The 19,394-nt window shown below is 49.4% G+C and overlaps 1 long non-coding RNA gene across 1 annotated transcript; it reads left to right on the top strand.

Annotated features, from left to right (window-relative positions):
• Window positions 1-12,061: 12,061 nt before the first annotated feature.
• Window positions 12,062-18,539, top strand: LOC119974449. Its single transcript, XR_005462505.1, has 3 exons — window positions 12,062-12,250; window positions 14,979-15,080; window positions 18,262-18,539. It is a non-coding gene; the product is annotated as an uncharacterized LOC119974449 (long non-coding RNA).
• The last annotated feature ends 855 nt before the right edge of the window (window positions 18,540-19,394 follow it).

Raw genomic sequence — 19,394 nt, 5'->3', positions numbered from 1 at the left:
ATCCGGCCGGTTCTTACACCGCAGCGCTGGCAATATTGGACAAAATGTATGTTTGGTCCATTAACAAGGTTTATGCACGCCACGTGTTTACGACTCGCCGTCAGCGGCCTACAGAAACGTTTGCCGAGTTTGTACAGGAATTGAACAATCTTTCCAATGACTGTAATTATCAAGCCGTTACCGCGGCTGAACATAGGGAGCTTGCTGTGCGGGACGTTTTCGTAGTGGGCCTTAGGTCTAACTATGTGCGCCAAAGATGCTAGAAAAGGGGGCCCAGGACTTAGAAACTACTGTGGAGGCTGCTACCACTATGGAAGTTTCCTTCCGCAGCCTCACATCCTTTTCCCGCAGACCCCGCAACCTCATCGTGGACCCCCGACCAACAATCCCCCCAGGCCTGTGCCGCACGGCCCCCCCAGCTACCGCGCTGCCAAAGCCAGTTACTCTGCTGCCCCAGCCAACTACTCAGCTGCTCCAGCCAGCTACTCAGCTGCTCCAGCCAGCTACTCAGCTGCCCCAGCCTGCCATTTCTGTGGCCAAAGCCAGCACCCGCAGCAGCACTGCCCAGCCCGATCTGTGACTTGCAGCAGCTGCGGGAAGAAAGGCCACTCTGCCAGAGTGTGCCTTGCGAAAAGGCCCCAGTTTTTAACTCCTCTGCAGAGAGAACAAATCGCTCCCAACAACAGCGGGCCCGCGGGGCCCGAAACACTGCGGCCTACGCCCCGACTCCGCCCCCTCCCGCCACGTGCGATCCATGGGGGCCGCCTTCTTGGCAAACCCCCACCATGCGGCCGGCCATGTGCGACTCATGGGGGCCGCCATCTTCCTCCCCGCTCACCACATGCGATCCACGGGCCCTATCTGCATCGTCATGCTCCGAAAGCTCATCTGAAGAATACGACTTACCCGGGCACTCACCACGCGGCCCGCAACTCAACACGGTCACCCTGGATCAATCCCGCCCCAAGCACCTACGAAGTTCGATGGCGGAGGTCCAGATCAACGGGTACAGCACACCATGCCTCTTTGACTCCGGGAGCACCGAGACCTTTATACATCCAGAGCTGGTAAGACGCTGTTCGCTTTCTATTTTTCCTGTGAGCCAAACTATCACCCTCGCTTCGGGCTCCCACTCAGTCCAAATCCAAGGATGGACCGTCGCTACGCTCACAATTCGAAGCGCTAGTTATTCTAAATTTAAACTTTATGTCCTGCCTGACCTCTGCGCGCCACTCTTATTAGGCCTGGATTTCCAGTGCAACCTCAAGAGACTCACCCTCAGCTTCGGCGGGCCCCTGCCCCCACTCACTATCTGCAGCCTAGCCACGCTGCGCATCTCCCCCCCCTCCTCTCTTCGCCAATCTCACTCCAGATTGCAAGCCAGTAGCTACTCGCAGCAGGCGATACGGCCTACAGGATAGGGTCTTTATCCGATCGGAGGTCCGACGGCTGCTCAGTGAGGGGATCATGGAGGCCAGTAATAGTCCCTGGAGAGCTCAGGTGGTGGTCGTCAAGATCGGGGAAAAGTTTTGCATGGTCGTCGACTATAGCCAGACCATAAATCGCTTTACGCTCCTAGACGCGTATCCCCTCCCCAGAATTGCAGACATGGTTAATCAGATCGCCCAATATCGGCTATTTTCCACGGTGGATCTGAAGTCTGCATACCACCAGCTCCCAATCCGCCCGGAGGACCGCCACTACACGGCGTTCGAGGCCGATGGCCGCCTCTTCCATTTCCTCCGGGTTCCCTTCGGCGTCACTAACGGGGTTTCTGTGTTCCAACGAGCAATGGACCGAATGGTGGACCAGTACGGGCTGCGGGCCACGTTTCCGTATCTGGACAATGTTACCATCTGCGGCTATGACCAGCAGGACCACAACGCCAACCTCCACCGTTTTCTCAAAACGGCACAAAAATTAAACCTCACTTGTAACAAGGAGAAATGCGTTTTCCGCACAAACAGACTGGCCATCCTCAGCTACGTCGTGGAGAACGGAGTCCTGGGCCCAGACCCGGACCGCATGCTTAGAACTCCCCCTCCCTCATTGCCCCAAGGCCCTCAAACGGTGCTTGTGGTTCTTCTCATACTACGCCCAGTGGGTCCCTCAATATGCGGACAAAGCCCGCCCACTCTTTAAGGCCACACGATTTCCCCTGTCTGCTGAGGCGCGCCAGGCCTTCAGCTGCATCAAGGAGGACATCGCCAAAGCAGCCATGCGGGCGGTGGATGAATCCACTCCCTTTCAGGTTGACAGCGAAGCCTCAGAGGTAGCTCTAGCAGCCACTTTAAATCAGGCAGGGAGGCCCGTTGCATTTTTCTCCCGTACCCTATCCGCTTCAGAACTCCGACACTCCTCAGTCGAGAAGGGAGCACAAGCCATCGTTGAGGCTGTTCGTCACTGGAGGCACTACCTCGCAGGTAGGAGGTTCACCCTCATCATCGATCAACGATCGGTTGCCTTTATGTTTGACAACTCGCAAAGGGGCAAAATAAAAAATGATAAAATCCTTCGGCGGAGGATCGAACTCTCCACCTATAGTTACGATATTAAATATCGACCGGGGAAGCTCAACGAGCCCTCGGATGCCCTATCCCGCGGGACATGTGCCAGCGCGCAGATCAGCTGTCTGAAAGCCATCCATGTTGACCTCTGCCATCCAGGGATCACCCGGCTCGCCCACTATATCAGAGCCCGAAACCTGCCTTTCTCCAACGAGGAGGTAAAAGCGGTCACCAGGGACTGCCCGATCTGTGCAGAGTGCAAACCGCACTTCTACAGACCAGACAGGGCCCACCTGGTCAAGGCTTCTAGGCCCTTTGAACGCCTTGCGATCGATTTCAAAGGGCCACTCCCCTCCACTAACAAGAACATTTATTTCCTCAACATCATCGATGAGTTCTCCCAATTCCCTTTTGCCATTCCATGCCCTGATATGACCTCCCACACAGTCATTGGGTCCTGCATGGTGTCTTCACCCTGTTCGGTTTCCCCAGCTACGTGCACAGCGACTGGGGTTCGTCCTTTATGAGCGACGAGCTGCGTCAGTACCTGCTCGACAAGGGCATCGCCTCGAGCAGGACTACCAGCTACAACCCCAGGGGGAACGGGCAGGTGGAGAGGGAGAACGCGACGGTCTGGAAGACCGTCCTGCTGACCCTCCGGTCCAGAAAACTCCAAGTCTCCCAATGGCAAGAAGTCCTCCCAGACGCGCTCCACACAATCAGACCTCTCCTCTGTACAGCGACAAATCAAACCCCTCACGAGCGACTCTTCATTTTTTCTAGGGGCACTACCACGGGAGTCTCACTTCCGGCGTGGCTGAGGACACCAGGCCCGGTCCTCGTGAGGAAGCACGTCAGGGGGCACAAAACTGACCCCCTTGTTGAAAAGGTGCGCCTCCTCCATTCCAACCCCCAGTACGCATTTGTGGAGTTCCCGGACGGTCACCAGGACACAGTATCCCTTAGGGACCTGGCACCCGCTGGATCCAGCCCCCCCCCCTCCCCACCCCCACTGAGGAACCCCTTACCCCGTTCCCTAAGCTGCCGCACCCTCGCGCCCCCGATCCCGCAAGCTCACCCCACCGGTTCCATGCACCAGAACCAGCCCGCCCCCAGTCTCCGGTCGAGCCAGAGGTGTATAAAGTTCGGACGAGACCCGCCCCGGAGCCTGCCATCGTACCCCAGCTCTCAACACCCACCCAGCCACATCAAGAGGCTGCAACCCCGGTGCTCCGCAGATCGAAAAGAACAATTCGTCCACCGGACAGACTAATTCTGTGAGCCACCACCCCCGCTGGACTCGATTATTTTCACAGGGGGTGAATGTGGTGAATGGGATTCACACGGGATTATAATCTGTATATATATGTGTCTATATTGTAAGTGCAGTTGCACTACCTGACCACCAGGGGGAGTGGCTCTGGGAATGCTCGAGAACTGTAGGTTAGGTGGATTGGCCATGCTAAATTGCCCGTAGTGTCCTAAAAAGTAAGGTTAAGGGGGGGGGGGGGTTGTTGGGTTACGGTATAGGGTGGATACGTGGGTTTGAGTAGGGTGATCATTGCTCGGCACAACATCGAGGGCCGAAGGGCCTGTTCTGTGCTGTACTGTTCTATGTCTATGTACTGGGCTTCTCCCTTGGCTCCGCCCAGGAATCCTTCCCCGGGAGCTGCTGTATAAAGATCAGTGCCACAGGGTCAGCCGGCCAGTTCACCGAAAGTTCAGCGGCTAACAGGCTGGCTCTGTTGTAAGTATATTAAAACCGCTATTCTAATCCTACAGGCATGTGTCCGTAGAATTGTTGGTTCCAACACCCGGCAGAGAAGCAACCCCATTGCTTCTTGATCCCGTGCCACCAAGCTTTGAGCCCTGAACCCTGAGGATTCATCCCATTCCTTGACTTTGATCTATTTTAAGTTCAAACTATTTTAAGTGCCTGGGGACACCGCTTGCTCCCTCTCCAGGGACACCCAGCCATGGATGAAGCTGCGGAAGAGGGGCAGCCAATTATATTGGACAACCCCCCTCTGTTGCCCACATAGCCTCGCAGATTCGGCAGGCCATTTAAATTGCCATTTACTTTGGCAGGACCGTAATATCCTGCCGAGAGTTCAATCACCCTATCCTTGTAGGACTAACTCGTCTATAAATCCCTGGTCTCCGTCTCTCACCTTTCTTAAATAGCAGTGACATGTGTAGTTTCCAAGATCGAGGAACAGTTCCGGAATTGAGAGGGCATCTGCTGTATTCTCACCTCCTTCCTTTCAAACAGATCACCCTGATCTTGTGAGGCCATTTGTGAGGCTTTACAGGGTTTTTTAAATTATTTCATGGGGTGTGGGCATTGCCAGCAAGGCCAGCATTTGTTGCCCACCCCAAATAGCCCTTGAACTGAGTGGTTTGCTAGGTCGTTTCAGAGGGCAGTTAAGTGTCACATCGCTGCGGATCTGGAGTTACAAGTGGGCCGGCCAGACCCGGTAAGGAGGGCAGATTTCCTTCACTAAAGGAGAACTAGATGGGTTTTTAACAACAATCAACTATGGCTTCATGGTCATCATTGGAATTTTAATTCCAGGTGTTTTATTGAATTTAAATTCCACACCTGCCGCAGTGGGTTTAAAAAATGGGCCCCCAGAACATTACGCTGGGTCTCTGGATTATTTTTGCAGTGACAATACTGTGGTGAACGTATTGTACTAACCATTCACCACTGTATTACACTGTATCACGCTGTTGCCCATGTGAGCTCCACCTATGGACCATTGTACGATATTACCTGGAATGTATCATGTTGGTGCCCTTGTGGGCTCCGCCCCTGGCTCCGCCCCCTTGGGGGAGGTATAAAGAGCAGTAGCCCTGTAGGCAGCTCTCAGTAGCAAAGCAGTCGCAGGCAGGCACTGTTCTAGTCGATTAAAGCCACAGTTCACTTCAACTCTCTGTCTCGCGCGAATTGATGATCGCATCAAATACCACACTGAGTCATTGCCTCCCCACCAGCCTGGCTGTCAGGTCTTTTGCACTATGACAATAATACCACTTCAAAAAGTGATTAATTGGCCATAAAAGCAGTATGGAATATTCCAAGGTCATGAAAGGCGCTATATAAATGAAAGCTGAGCGCAACAATCCTGAGCTACTTCTGCTGGGTTCACTGAATTGGCTCTGAATTAAGAAAAAATAAAGAGAGGTTGAACAACTGGAGGCCTGCTCCAATGCACTTCACTGTGGGCTGGCTTTAGTCCAACTCCTTTACATCTGGTTGCAGAAATATCAGCCCAGTCCTTGGAGTGGTTCAATCCTCCTGGACTATGATTCCCAGTGCAGCGCAAGTGCACGCCTCCGTGAGAAACGTACACAGACAGGGGGCTAATCCCCAGTCAATGCAGCTTTTTCAGCTTTCAGCATGAGAGTGCCTGCTTACATTCCAACACAACTGTGTTCATTTGTCATCAACTTTGTTCTTCCTCTTATGCTGTTTGCCCAGTGCAGTTAAGCGTGTCTGCCTTCATTAGCCCAGCTGTTTGTGCAGCAGACAAAGCTTACACACAGGCTCCGCAGTCCATTGGGCACAGTATTAACATTTAATGCTTAATAACGGTTGCCTTCCAGCTTCTGATTTAGTGTGAACTCGGCTGGATTCCTGCTGAGTGTGCAAATTCTATAACCCAAGGTGAAGCCAACACTGTCACCTACAGTTTGCTCAGCCTATTCGGAAACCAGCAATACAAATGATTATTCCATTAATCAGGCATAAATCGAATACACTTGTAGTTGATTAAAATTTTCACGGTTCATTTATCACACTTGTGCTGTTTTCATGCTTGTCTGTCAGTGTATTTTCTGCATAAATAAATCATGAAAGAAATTTGTTTTGTTTCATCTCCACAATTGTGTTTGCAAAATAAGACGTGTGATCTTCAGAGCAGAGGAGTCTATAATCTGCTCTCCTGGAGAACACATAAAGCATATGATGTGTTTATAAGTACCTTCGGCTGCTTGGATTAGGTATGGCACTTGCATGAAATTCCAAAATGTGGTTGAGGCATTCATCAGAAGCAAACTGCAGTTTTCCAAATACTCACTCACGCACCGATTGCTCCTCAGATGATTGGACGAATCTGCAGGCTCACAGGCTCATGGTTTCACACTTGCTTTTGGGATCTTGAGGAGGTCCCAAGCTTGCCCGCTCATCATGCCTGTCAGAAAGTCAAGCCGGTGCTTTTTATGATGTCCCAACATTTTAACTTTCTGACCATAAAGTCTCCCTCTAGAATTTCTGACAACCAAAGGGTAACGCTTTCTGCCAGAAGCTAGACCTCAGAAAATCACCTCATGTGAATCACTAATAAGTTAATACATAAGGGGGTGCAGTGGCTAGCACTGCTGCCTCACCCCGGTTTGATTTTAGCCTCAGGCAACTGTGTGGAGTTTGCACTTTCTCCCTGTGTCTGCGTAGGTTTCCTCAGGGTGCTCCGGATTCCTTCCACAGTCCAAAGCTGTTCAGGTTAGGAGGATTGGCCATGCTAAATTCCCCTTTGTGTCCAAAAGGTTAGGTGGGGATAGGGTGGGGCGTGGACCTAGGTAGGGTGCTCTTTCGGAGGGTCAGTGCGCACTCAATGTGTCAAATGGCCTCCTTCTGCACGGCAGTGATTCTATCTTTCCAGGTACCTATCCTACAACTAAGTAGGATTTTATCTCCCATCTGCTGCCCATGTGTTTCAACCAATTGTCCCTGAAGAATTTTGGACATTTTTCTCTCTGAGAGGGCTGTGGGGTGTTACTTTCTTGGCTCCATAGTGCTTTTTGGCACTCAGGTTTAGGCGCTAAATATTGTTGTCATTTAAATTTGGGCTATCGATGTTCCAAAATGAAAACCTTGGGCTGGATTCTCCGTTTCAGTAGCTAAGTGCCGGCTCAAATGGAGAATTCGCGGGCATTTTATGACCACTAAATCGGCACCGAACCCTGACTGGTTCCAGGACCTGTGAGGGGCTAGTAGCAACGCCATGTGAAACTCCCGGCTCCCATGTCGAAAACATCCGGAGAATGGCCGTGTCCCTGGCCCCCCCCCCCCCCCCATGCGTATGACAACGACCCGCCATCCACAACCCCGCAGGACACCTCCTGGCCACCCCAACCCTCGCAGAAGTCCCCCCAGCCAACGGCATGGATCCCAGCTGAGTGTGGCGGCACTGGACACTGCCCACAGCAGCCATGCTGGGTTCCCGACCACTGAGACCCTGCGCGGTCGGGAACTCGGCCCATTGGGGGGGGGGCATCGCTGGAGGGCCTGCTGATGATGCACCAACGCTGTTGCAACTGCGTGCGCCGCACGATGCCACTTCCAAGGAGGCAGAGCAAGGCTGACCAGTGTCAAACTGCCGCCGCCCCTGATTTAGGCATCGGAGTGGATTCTCCGCCCGATTGCCGATTATAATATCGGCTTCGGGCAATGAAGAATCCCGCTCCTTTTGTGGTGATTGTCCCTTTAAGGGCAACACAGCAGAGTAACGGTCACATGGCCAATTGGGACTGCGATTGTAGAATTACCCCATGGTGAGAGAGGCTCCGAGGCAGAGATATTTTGGGAACTCACTACAGCCATGAGGCTACTGTACAATTCCTATTCATAAATACCTTCTGTGTTCACTAATGAAGTCTGTGAAAGTGCATCTTTACACCTTTACATTTATGTTCCAAAGAGGTTGGCATTAACTTGTTTTAGCCACCAGCCAACCTGTCAGTTAACATCAAGAATATCTCTAAATCACTGCCTAATGCTTCCCTCAAATTGATCCCTAAGCCTGCATGAAACCAGATAAAGAAGATGTTCCACAATGGAGACTAAGGCTCCAATATAGCAATAGCCTGACCATCCAAAAGAGGTACAGAGGCCTTATCGTCTCTACTAAGAAGGGATTGGGACTCTGTTATGACCCTGGCATTGCCACATGTTCTCTAGAGAACTGCAGTGCTGTATATAAATCCTTGATCATTAATCCATGTGTGTTGGGGACTCCTCCAACCAAGTTCTGATTTTTCGGAGACAGTTGGGTTAAAAATGAACGCCAGAATCTGATCATCGGATTCTCAGACTATGAATCAACAGTAAAATACATTAGTTATAATGACGCAGAACTCCTGATCTCCAGATGGTTGTACTCTGGAGGTATCCCGGAAGTCCAAAAGTTTTGGCTTCCGATGGACTTCCCATGCATCTACAACACTCCAAACTTTTGACAGAGTCGGTGAATTTGGATGGCTCCATTTCACTCACCAGAATAGTTACCAAGGAAAGGTTAGAAGGATTAAACCTAGTTATAACTCATGGATAACTAAACTACTGACCCCCTGACTACCCCTGTGACAGGCCCCTTTGATCCCCTGGCCTCCCCCAACTATTCCCCCGAGACCCGCCTTACCCTACTGATGTTCAGACTTCCCCTTCCCCTTTCACTCCCCCCCCACCCCCCCTGGACCAGCCGGCCCACCCTGCCCCCTCAGCTTCTTGCTTGCCACCTTACCCCCTCACCCACCCACCAGCCATCCCACCCCTTCACCCACTTACCTGTGCCCTACCCCCTCACCTGCAAACCTATCCCCTCATCAATCCCACTGTCACCCTACACGCACACGTGCTGCCCTTAAACACTTAGCCAGTCCCCATAGCTTCTCAATATGGCTTTGGGACCTGTAAACTCTCTACCTATTGGAATATGGCAACTACCGTCATAAAAAGGTGGAATGGCTTCACTTCGCCCTAAAACCCTGCACTGCAAAGGAGGGACTCCCAGAACAGATAACCTCTGCATTTCTGAAGTGGCTCCATTCAGTGGTCTGGGCAAGAAATGTCTAGTTCTGCTGCAAGGTGAGGGATTAGGAGCTGAGCGGCAACCTGATAGTGATTTCCACTCCTCAGGAGATATGGCCAAATATCAGTCTTTCTCACTGCTTTGGGAGTTAGCATCAGTCTACCACATCAGTTGCAGGGTGAAACTGGAGTCCATTGGAACCAATAAGATTCATTGGTTCACGAGCCAAAACTGGAGGCAGGCAAGAACATTTAATCAGTCAGGAGGGTGCTGTATGGGGGCCCTGCCCCCTTTCGCTTTCTGTCCAGATTAAATCTGGGGTGGAAAGCTTCATGGCCAGCCTGCCTGGCCTGCCTACAATTAAGACTCTTTGGGAAATTAATGGCCTCTTAAGGGCCTCAACCCACTACCACTGGTATTGCCCAGTGGCATGGTGCGCAGTCACAGACGGGAAGCCCAGAAAGCAAATTCTATCAGAGTTGCTTGCCAGATCCCATAGAAAGTCCCTCATTCAAAGGTACTTAGTGCCTGATCAAGTGACCCACCATCCATCGCAGGCAGTGCCAAGTTGTTTCCGCTGCTGGAAACGCACATAGTGAGAGGCGTAGAATAGCCGAGGGATCCATGCCACAGCTGGGTGAGGGTGGACTGGGGGTTGCAAGGTCAAATCTGGAAGGCATGCTCATTGAGAACCATGCCCTGCATTTGCAGCTGACTCCCGTACCACCCTCACTGATCATGTGGCCTGCATCTTGGGTGCTCCGGTTTCCTCCCACAAGTCCCGAAAGACATGCTATTAGGTAATTTGGACATTCTGAATTCTCCCTCTGAGTACCCGAACAGGCGCCGGAATGTGGTGACTAGGGGCTTTTCACAGTAACTTAATTGCAGTGACAATATAGATTATTATTATTATCCTTCAGATATTCTAGGCTTCTCCCTGATTGCATTGCCAGTAGCTGCCATGCTTCTACTGACACTGTCTGCAATGGACGTCCGAGGGTGTCTCATTGGCCCGCAGCTCTCAAGGGGCAGAGGTTCTGCTCCCAGGGCCCTTGATCCCGGGGATGCCCAACATTGGCCACATACAAATAGGCCTTCCCGAAAGGAGACAACAAGAGGCTCTCGCTGACTCTGCAGCTGGCGGGCAAAACACCCAACTCACATTAATTACCAACCTAGAGCTGGGAGATATGAGAGTAGATGTACCACAATAAAGAGCTATTACCTCATGTCCGAAAATGAACCGATTGATGATTTGTCAAAATTGTACTTCTGCGTTTATCTTGCTTTTGTCTCTAAAGTTTTCAAATATGACAATTGAGCAGAGAAGCTGAAACTATAAAAAGAAACTTTATATTTTGGCTGAAACAAATATTCTATAGTTGGAATCTAATCTGTAGGCTCAGTTTTGTTAATACTTTATTCCACAACCAATTTGGAAGCCATAATTGATCAACATGGCTGTGGGCCATGCAATTAACTCACTACCATCTGATGAAATAGAAGAAGCCCATCAGCTTTGTTCTACCTGTTCATATAAATAATTGCTGCATACAGCCGGAGCTAAATCTATGGAGGTAGGAGCATTTTTGTGAGCATGCTAGGTATATTTAGCCTCCTGCCAAGTTGACTCTCTCCCTCCTTCTCCCTCTTTGAAGAGCTTTCCCTGCTCAGTGTGACCTCAATTGTCTCTCAAGTCACATTATATGCCAAGGGGAATGTTTGTGAGTTAACCCATGTCTGGGAGCAACCAGCTTGTATGGAAGACTTGTGGTCCCAAAAGATCCATCAGTGCCCATCACAGCACTCTCTGGTGATGTTTTTTTCAACATGAAACAACTGTTGAACGCACCAGACAATTTTAGCAATAGGTAACAAAAAAAGCCAACCTGCAATTAGCCTGTAAGTAATTGATTCCTTTAAAGAGTGCTGTGAGGGATCCTTCCCGCTGCTGAATGCATTTTCAGCTGTGCAATGTTAAGCAAGTGCATTTGCTGGAGTGTTTAGTTCCAAACTGAAGCCATTGGCATCAAATCAGTATTGCCAGGATCTACTTACACGCTTCCATGAAGCAGGCATTCTCTGCACGCATTCTAATGCCCTCACCAAAATGGCACAAGTGCAATTTGCCCCACACATTTTTCCTGGCCATTTTAGAACTCTAAAATAAACTGTAAAAACACTAAACACAAAATACTGGCATTAACAAGTCTAATCTCTTGCCCCACAGATGAGTTTTTAACTCATTGACCGCCCACCCCCCCACCCACTTGCGCAGTGTTAAAATTGATTCCATGTTTTTGTGGACATTGGATGAGAACAGAATGTGGATTAACTTTGATCTCCCACTTGTTGAAAGGACTTGCCAAAATCTGACACACGTGGCCAATTGGGGGAAGTGCCAGATGCTGGCACCCAAGATAATCCTGTGACAATACAGAACTGAAAAACACTTTGCATGTCTATAATGCGTCTCCATATTTCATACATTTAAATTGTCTGCCAAAGCAACCAGCAGCCAAGTCCCTGAAGGAAAATATGAAGACAAATATGCAGCAAACTGCGAACCTTCTTGCTGATATAATGGAGAGAAGAGAACCGTTCTTAGCTTTTGGCTTCCAATTCAGAATTGTCACTTTGACGACAGTAAGACTCCCTCCCAGCAGCTGTCTGAAGGCACTGACTAAACCATCACACAGATGACTGCGCACTGTTTCAGGCCTGTCTGGTAGAAGCTATATAAATGTGTTGAAGCAAGGAATCAAACACAAACCCTGTAACAAATGTATTTTATAGTTCACTGTCCTCAGAAGAGCCAATTCAATCGAATTGAGCACTAGGAAAGCAGGAGACAGAAACAGGGAATATGGAGAGTCAGCCCTCCACCAGGTTCTTTCAGACAGCTCTTTTATCTTCAGTGAGTTGAAGGTGAGTGTGTGTGCATTGTGTGTGCTAACCTCGTTAGGTACCCATATTTCATTAAAAATATTCGTGGGCAGCATGATAGCATTGTGGATAGCACAATTGCTTCACAGCTACGGGGTCCCAGGTTCGATTCCGGCTTGGATCACTGACTGTGCGGAGTCTGCACATCCTCCCCGTGTGTGCGTGGGTTTCCTCCGGGTGCTCCGGTTTCCTCCCACAGTCCAAAGATGTGCAGGTTAGGTGGATTGGCCATGATAAATTGTCCTTAGTGTCCAAAATTGCCCTTAGTGTTGGGTGGGGTTACTGGGTTATGGGGATAGGGTGGAGGTGTTAACCTTGGGTAGGGTGCTCTTTCCAGGAGCCGGTGCAGACTCGATGGGCCGAATGGCCTCCTTCTGCACTGTAAATTCTATGAAAAAAAACTTCTGCATTTAGTTTCATTTTTGCCAGTTTATGTGCATCCATAGGACCGAATATGGGCCGAATGGCCTCCTTCTGCACTGTAAATTCTATATCTATATCATAGGAATAGGTGCTCTTAAAGTGCCTTTTAAAAAAAAAGTCAGCATCTACTGTATAATTAAGTACAGTGCCCTTTTCTTGAAATGTTCAGGAATATTTACATTTCAGGATTTGGGAAGGTTTTTAGGGAGCTATTCTCCAGGGCTGTTAGCCCTAGCATGGGGTCCCACTGCCCATTGAATTGGGCGGGAGGCCCAAAATGGGATTTTTCACCAGGTGTCAAACCCATTGCTACTCTCTCGACCGGCAACCCCTGGTGATATTAGGAATCAGACCTTATTAGCATCCATTTTTGGATTCTCTCTCTGTGTACCCGAACAGGCACTGGAATGTGGCAACTCGGGGATTTTCACAGTAACTTCATTGCAGTAAGCCTACTTGTGACAATAAAGATTATTTCAATCTCATTAGTGAGATTCAAGTGGAATGTTATGGCCTCCTGGGATACTTCCGTCCTCCCCCTCCCCCAACGAGAAGTCCCACTGTCTACATTCAATTTCATGATCCATTACTTTTTGTAAGCCTCTTGATTGACAAGTCCTATCTACTTCAAAGGAGGGATTGGCTTTGTTTGGTTTAACGCTGAAGTTCTTCCTCTTTTGAGCAAGTCTTGTTTCAAACGGTAGCTTTTTTAAAACTTTGTTCTGTAGCCCTTCCTTGAAAGATCAGGTGCTCAGTCTGAGTGCTGCCCCAGCACCCTGACATCAAACGTTCGAAGGCTACAGAGAGAAGACTTTTACCTTCATCTGACAGATCATTGATATTGGCTTGCTGGGAGAGACATCAAAGCTTTGGAGACCACCAAGGGAAAGATCTTTCAACTTGACATACTGGGAGAGAGATTAAAAGTTTTCAAAGGCAGTACTCAACACCCATCCTGGGAAACCCTCAAATTGAGCCGCTCCAGACCAGCCCGTGTCCACACCCCCGATCCCCACCTCACTGGAGAACCCTCCCTTGGTGACCCAAAGGTAAGTGTAGAGAGGGTACTCACCTCCTTGCTACCCCTCAAATTCCATGGCGCCAGGTTGGCACTTCCAAGGGGAAAAGCCTGAGAGGGGGCATTTGACAACCCATAACGGGGTGCTATTTACTTGGGGAGGGGTTGCCAGTATTTAAGGGGGTGTCTTTCTAACGTTTGAGGGTGGGGCTTGCGAGCAACTCGGGGAAGGTGGCATTGGCAGTGATTTTGCGAGGGGTTGCTGTCGGGTTATTCTGAGATTGGGGTGCCCTTTAAAAATGGCGCTCTGATCTCTGAGGATCCAGCCTAGCCAGCTTCTGAAAGTCCCAATCTACCTTGGCTCTAAAAAAAATTCTAAGTCTGGATGGATTGCGCTCTGGATTCCAGCAATCCATCCAGCCGGAATAGAACCTCATTTCCTGCCAGAGACCACTTTTGGGAGATTTGCACCATTAATCTTAAAGTAAACTTGTTTTAAAGACACCTCAAGTACAATACTGCTTCATGGAGTCAGTGCAAGATGCAAGGAGTTAAACTGGCCCTACAGCCTATCTGCAAATCTTGGCACCGCTATCTGCTAATGACCCAGGATAACTATCTAGGTCAGCAGGGTGGAACACTGCCACCTGCAGCAAGGACACTGGAAGCCAAATTGCAATGTAGCAATGACCTTGCTAGTAACCAACAAGGTCAACATTAACCTCAATTGTTAGGCCCCTGACTCTGTCTAGCTAAGGCTACAGCTTTAATACCAGATCATGCAGACGCAGAAGAGTCAGTCAGCAAGGTGAGAGTCTCAGCTTTGTGATCACATTCTTGCCACTGACTTAGAAGACAATGAGTTCAAGCCTCCACTCTAGAGATGTCCACCGGCATCAGTGCACCATTGAAGGTGCCATATCTTGGGAGGTCTCACACGATTGCCCTCTCTGCCTTTTCAGGTGGTTGTAAAATATCCAATGGCACTGTTTGAAGAACAGCTGGGGAATTCTCTGATGTCTCAATATTTATCTCTCACACAACACCAAAACAAATTATCTCCTCAGTTTTTAATTGCTGTTTGTAGGGCATTGCTGTGTCCAAGTTGGTTGCAATACAACAGTGATTATACTTAAAAGTATTTCAGTAGATGCAAAGTGTTTTGGGGTGAAAGAGGCTGAATGTAAGGGTTTTTAAAAAATATTTTAATCTCTTTTCCCAGTGACTAGCTTAATTTGTCCAAAGACTGATTAATCTCTCACTCTACAGCTACAGGGGTGATGGATGCTGTCCTGTATCGAACTTCAAGTCCAGCTGAGAGTCAATAACTGGCCAAGTGTTAGCTAATTTGACATGTGAAGCACTCAGAAGGTTTGTACAATGCTTTCAATTGGAGTGTGGTTAAATGTAGATCTCATTAAGTGTTGCAGGGTAGCCTTTCTGCCGCATACACATTTGCAGGTTGCCTTGCAGCCTGTGACTGCTGAATCACCCCTATAGTGTTAAATTCATGAATATTTTGTTTTATCTCTGCATCTTGCAGCTGGCTTATCACCGCAGGGCTTCGTTGTAAACAATTATTTTGTGCTAAGTGGAGTTGTCCCAGTGATTGATGTCCTATGCAGTTCTGACACATTGATTTGGGACTTGCCCTCTATAAATATTGTTAAATAAACATCTGCACTAAGTTAGTAATCACCGCATTGCAAACGGAGAAGGTGGCTCCATACTGCAACAGGACTTCCTTGGAGAATATAAGAAGGACATACGTAATAATCGCTAAAAATTGACTTAGTTGTTTCATGCCAAGTCGGAGCTTTAAAGACTTATGAAAATGCTACAGATTTGGAAAGTCATGAAACCTGAGGTTTCAAAAATCCCTATTATCACCTAGAAATTGAGTCTTAAATGTCACCACCCCACTGCAGTTTAACAATTCACAATTAATTAAGAAAATTACAGACATAAAATAATAAGTGTAAACATGCAGGGGCAGCTTATTTTTCCATCCAATTTTTGCTCCCCTGAAGACATTTTTTGCTCAAGTGTTGGGCCAAAAGCATAGGCCGCTCTCTGATGCCATGATCATGGAATCATAGAATCCCGACAGTGCAGAAGGCGGCTATTCTGCCCATTGAGTCGACACCGACCTTCCAAAAGATCACCTGAGCCCACTCCCCCGCACTATCCCCAAAACCTAGCACAAGGATCGTGGCCAATCCACCTAATCTGCACATCTATGGACTGTGGGAGGAAACGGGAGCACCTGGAGGAAGCCCATGCAGACACGGGGAGAACATGCAAACTCCTCGCAAGTGGAGATGGGACAACTCCACTTAGCACAAAATAATTGTTTGCAACGAAGCCCTGCGGTGATAAGCCAGCTGCAATCGAACTCGGGTCCCTGGCGCTGTGAGGCAGCAGGGCTTACCCCTGTGCCACCTATGATAAGGGAGGTGATACTGCTGCTGCAAAGGATTTTGCAGTTCCTTTAGCAGTTCTTACTGTAGTCAACGATAAGGAAGATAACTTAACGAGGGATCAGCAATTGCAGGTATGACAATATCTGAAGCATTTAGTCTGCATCTCCAGGAGGGGCTAAGAGACGCTCTGAAACCCACCAGTGTATTTCAGAGGATTGCGCATGTCACCATTTCTGCCACATAGGAGAGGTTGTCAACAAGCTGTGAAATCTGCTCCAGTTTGCCCTCTGAAAGCTTCTGGAACAGGCATAGAACATACAGAACATACAGTGCAGAAAGAGGCCATTCAGGCCATCGAGTCTGCACCGACCCTTTTTAAGCCCTCATTTCCACCCTATCCCCGTAACCCAATCACCCCATCTAACCTTTTTTTGGACACTCAGGGCAATTTAGCATGACCAAGCCACATCTTTGGACTGTGGGAGGAAACCAGAGCACCCAGAGGAAACCCACGCAGACAAGGGGAGAACGTGCAGACTCCACACAGACAGTGACCCAGCGGGGAATCGAACCTGGCGTTGTGAAGCCACAGTGCTAAACACTGTGCTACCATGCTGTCACTATTGTTGTGAAAGTGACCATAAAACTGTTAGACCACCCAACCTCTCCTAGCTACAGCCAGGAATATCTGCCACAATGACAAGGAATAACTGTGTCAGGCGAGTGAGTAACACAACAGGAGCCATGCCTTCATCATTACCTCTGCTGAATGAAGCATCGACCTGACCGAGCACCCTGGACGGGATTATCCCATTTGGCAGCAGAGTGCCCACGCCGTTGGAAACGCCGTCATGAAACATGACGACGTGAAAGAGCCGCTGGGAGTACCGATCCTGGCCGCTCCAGCCTGCCATCCCCGCGCAAATTGTGCGCCGCAGGATCCGCGCATGCACAGCGGCACCGGCGCCAACCCGGGCATGCGCAGTGGCCTCCCCAAACGCGCTGGCCCCGACACAACATGGCGCGGGAGTTCAGGGGCCGGCGTGGAAGAAAATAGGCGCGGGGAGCGAGAGGCCGGCCCGCCGATCGGTGTGCCCAGATCGCAGGTCTGGCCCCATCGGAGCCCCCCCCCCCCCCCCCCCCCCCCACCCCACAGGCCTCCCCCGACCCTGCGTGCAGAGTTCCCGCCGGCTGCGGCCAGGCGTGGCCGGCGCCGGCGGGACTCTGCCTTTTTAAAGCGGCCGCTCGGCCCATCTCGGGCTGAGAATCGACGACCCGTCGCCTCCAGCGGCCCACGACCGGCGCCGCGCAAAATGCCCCAGCTCCAATGGTGCTGATTAGAATTGTGTGCTGGCGTCGGGGTGGCGTGGCCCGGTGGCAGATCCCGCAGTGCACAGTTCACGCCGGGATGGGAGGCTGGAGTGGCATGAACCGCTCCAGTGCCATGCTGGCCCCCTGTAGGGGCCAGAATCGGTACTCCCAGCGGCCCTTTCACACCGTCGTGAAACGTGATGGTATTTCCGACGGCGTGGGTACTCTGCCACCAAATGGGATAATCCCGTCCAGGGTGCTCGGTCAGGTCGATGCTTCATTCAGCAGAGGTATTGATGAAGGCATGCCTCCTGTTGTGTTACTCACTTGCCTGACGCAGTTATTCCTTGTCAATGTGGCAGATATTACTGGCTGTAGCTAGGAGGGGTTGGGTGGTCTAACAGTTTTATGGTCACTTTCACAACAATAGTTACAGCATGGGAGAATCCCACCCACAACCTCTCCAAGGAGAAACAGTATAATAGACAACGCCAAAGGCTGGGCTCACCATTCAATGGTGAGTAATCGGCAGACCAGAATTTCCACCGTCTAATGGAACCACGCAAGAACCCCAAACCCAACAATGATGTCTCCTGAAAAGTCTTAATTTGTTATGTGGCCACACACAGATTTACTGCCACTGGGAAAAAGAGGGAACTTTGTGGTGTAATGGCATTTAAAATGCTGCCTCTGACTGAAGAGGCATCTGGGGTGAACATATTGTCTTATCGTGATTTAATAAACTCAAATATAGCTAGGTAGTTAAAAAGGTGACCCTGAAATTAAGGCAGCACTGACGTTCTGAAGTTTCACTGTAGGTACCTGAGAAACATGGGAGAGTCATCTAAGACTATCCAGAATTCTAATAGTTTGCTGCGTGCTACACAATGTTGTCAAATTAAAGGACTGCTACTTCTTGAATTTGATGAGGGCCTTGACGAAAAAGGAACCGGACTTCCATCTCCAGAGCAAGGCGACATTTCACAGCAGGGGGAAGAGTTTGAGCAAGATCTTCACCAGCCCACAACTACAGATAGGAAACAATGTCTCAATGCTGATTGTTCTCAATTGAAAAGAGCTTTTGTACAGAAATAAAAATCCTTCCATCGTAGCTGGTGATTCCTACAAACGCAACTGCCTCATTAGGACCTGCATTCCCAAGGGCAGCTAGAGAGAGCCTCAGTAATAGAATTCTCACATTTCATTTACTCAACCCACTAAGACACATGTTTGGAGAAATAACCTCTGAAGCCTGTCATCAATCAATTTTTATTTTCGTTTGTGGCATTTTCCAAACTGTAGCAATAATTTCAAAGATTAATTAATACTGCTTGTTGCCTTCTTATGTTGAAATATTAAATCCCCCAATGCTCCTTAACTCTTAATTCTCCTCCAAGTCCTTGTATCCATTGGAGTTTAGAAGAGCAACAGTGACTTAATTGAAATATAGTGAGCAGGATATTCTGTCCCTTCCCACCAACTGGTCCTGTGAAGTTGACCCCCACAGCAGGCGAGTTATACAAAGTGCCATGGTGGAACTGGAAGATCCCACAGGTGGCCAATGATAAGCCACCTTTGCTATTGGAAACCATGGAAACCACGCCGAGTGGGGGGGTTGCAGCTGGAGGCCAGCGGAAAACCCAGCCGTAAGATCCTAACGTGTCTTAAAAGTGGATCAGGAAAGGATCTTTTCTCTTGTGGAAGAATCCAGAACCAGGGTCACTGTCCAAAAATAAGTGGTCGACCATTTAAGAAGAGATGAGGAGAATTTCTTTACCTCAGGAAGCCATGAGTCTTTGGAGCTCGCTTCATCAGAAGTCAATGGAAGCAGTGTCTGAGTTTTTGATGAGCAAGGGGATGAAAGCTTATCAGGGGTAAGCATGTTGGAATTTGGGGTAGAGGGTACAATCAGACCAGCCTTAATCTTATTGAGTGGCGGAGCAGGCTCGAA

Source organism: Scyliorhinus canicula, chromosome 12 (genome assembly GCF_902713615.1).
Source record: "Scyliorhinus canicula chromosome 12, sScyCan1.1, whole genome shotgun sequence".
Classification (NCBI taxonomy): domain Eukaryota; kingdom Metazoa; phylum Chordata; class Chondrichthyes; order Carcharhiniformes; family Scyliorhinidae; genus Scyliorhinus; species Scyliorhinus canicula.
Note: the sequence above shows the minus strand (reverse complement) of the source record. Positions and strands in the feature narration are given on the sequence as shown.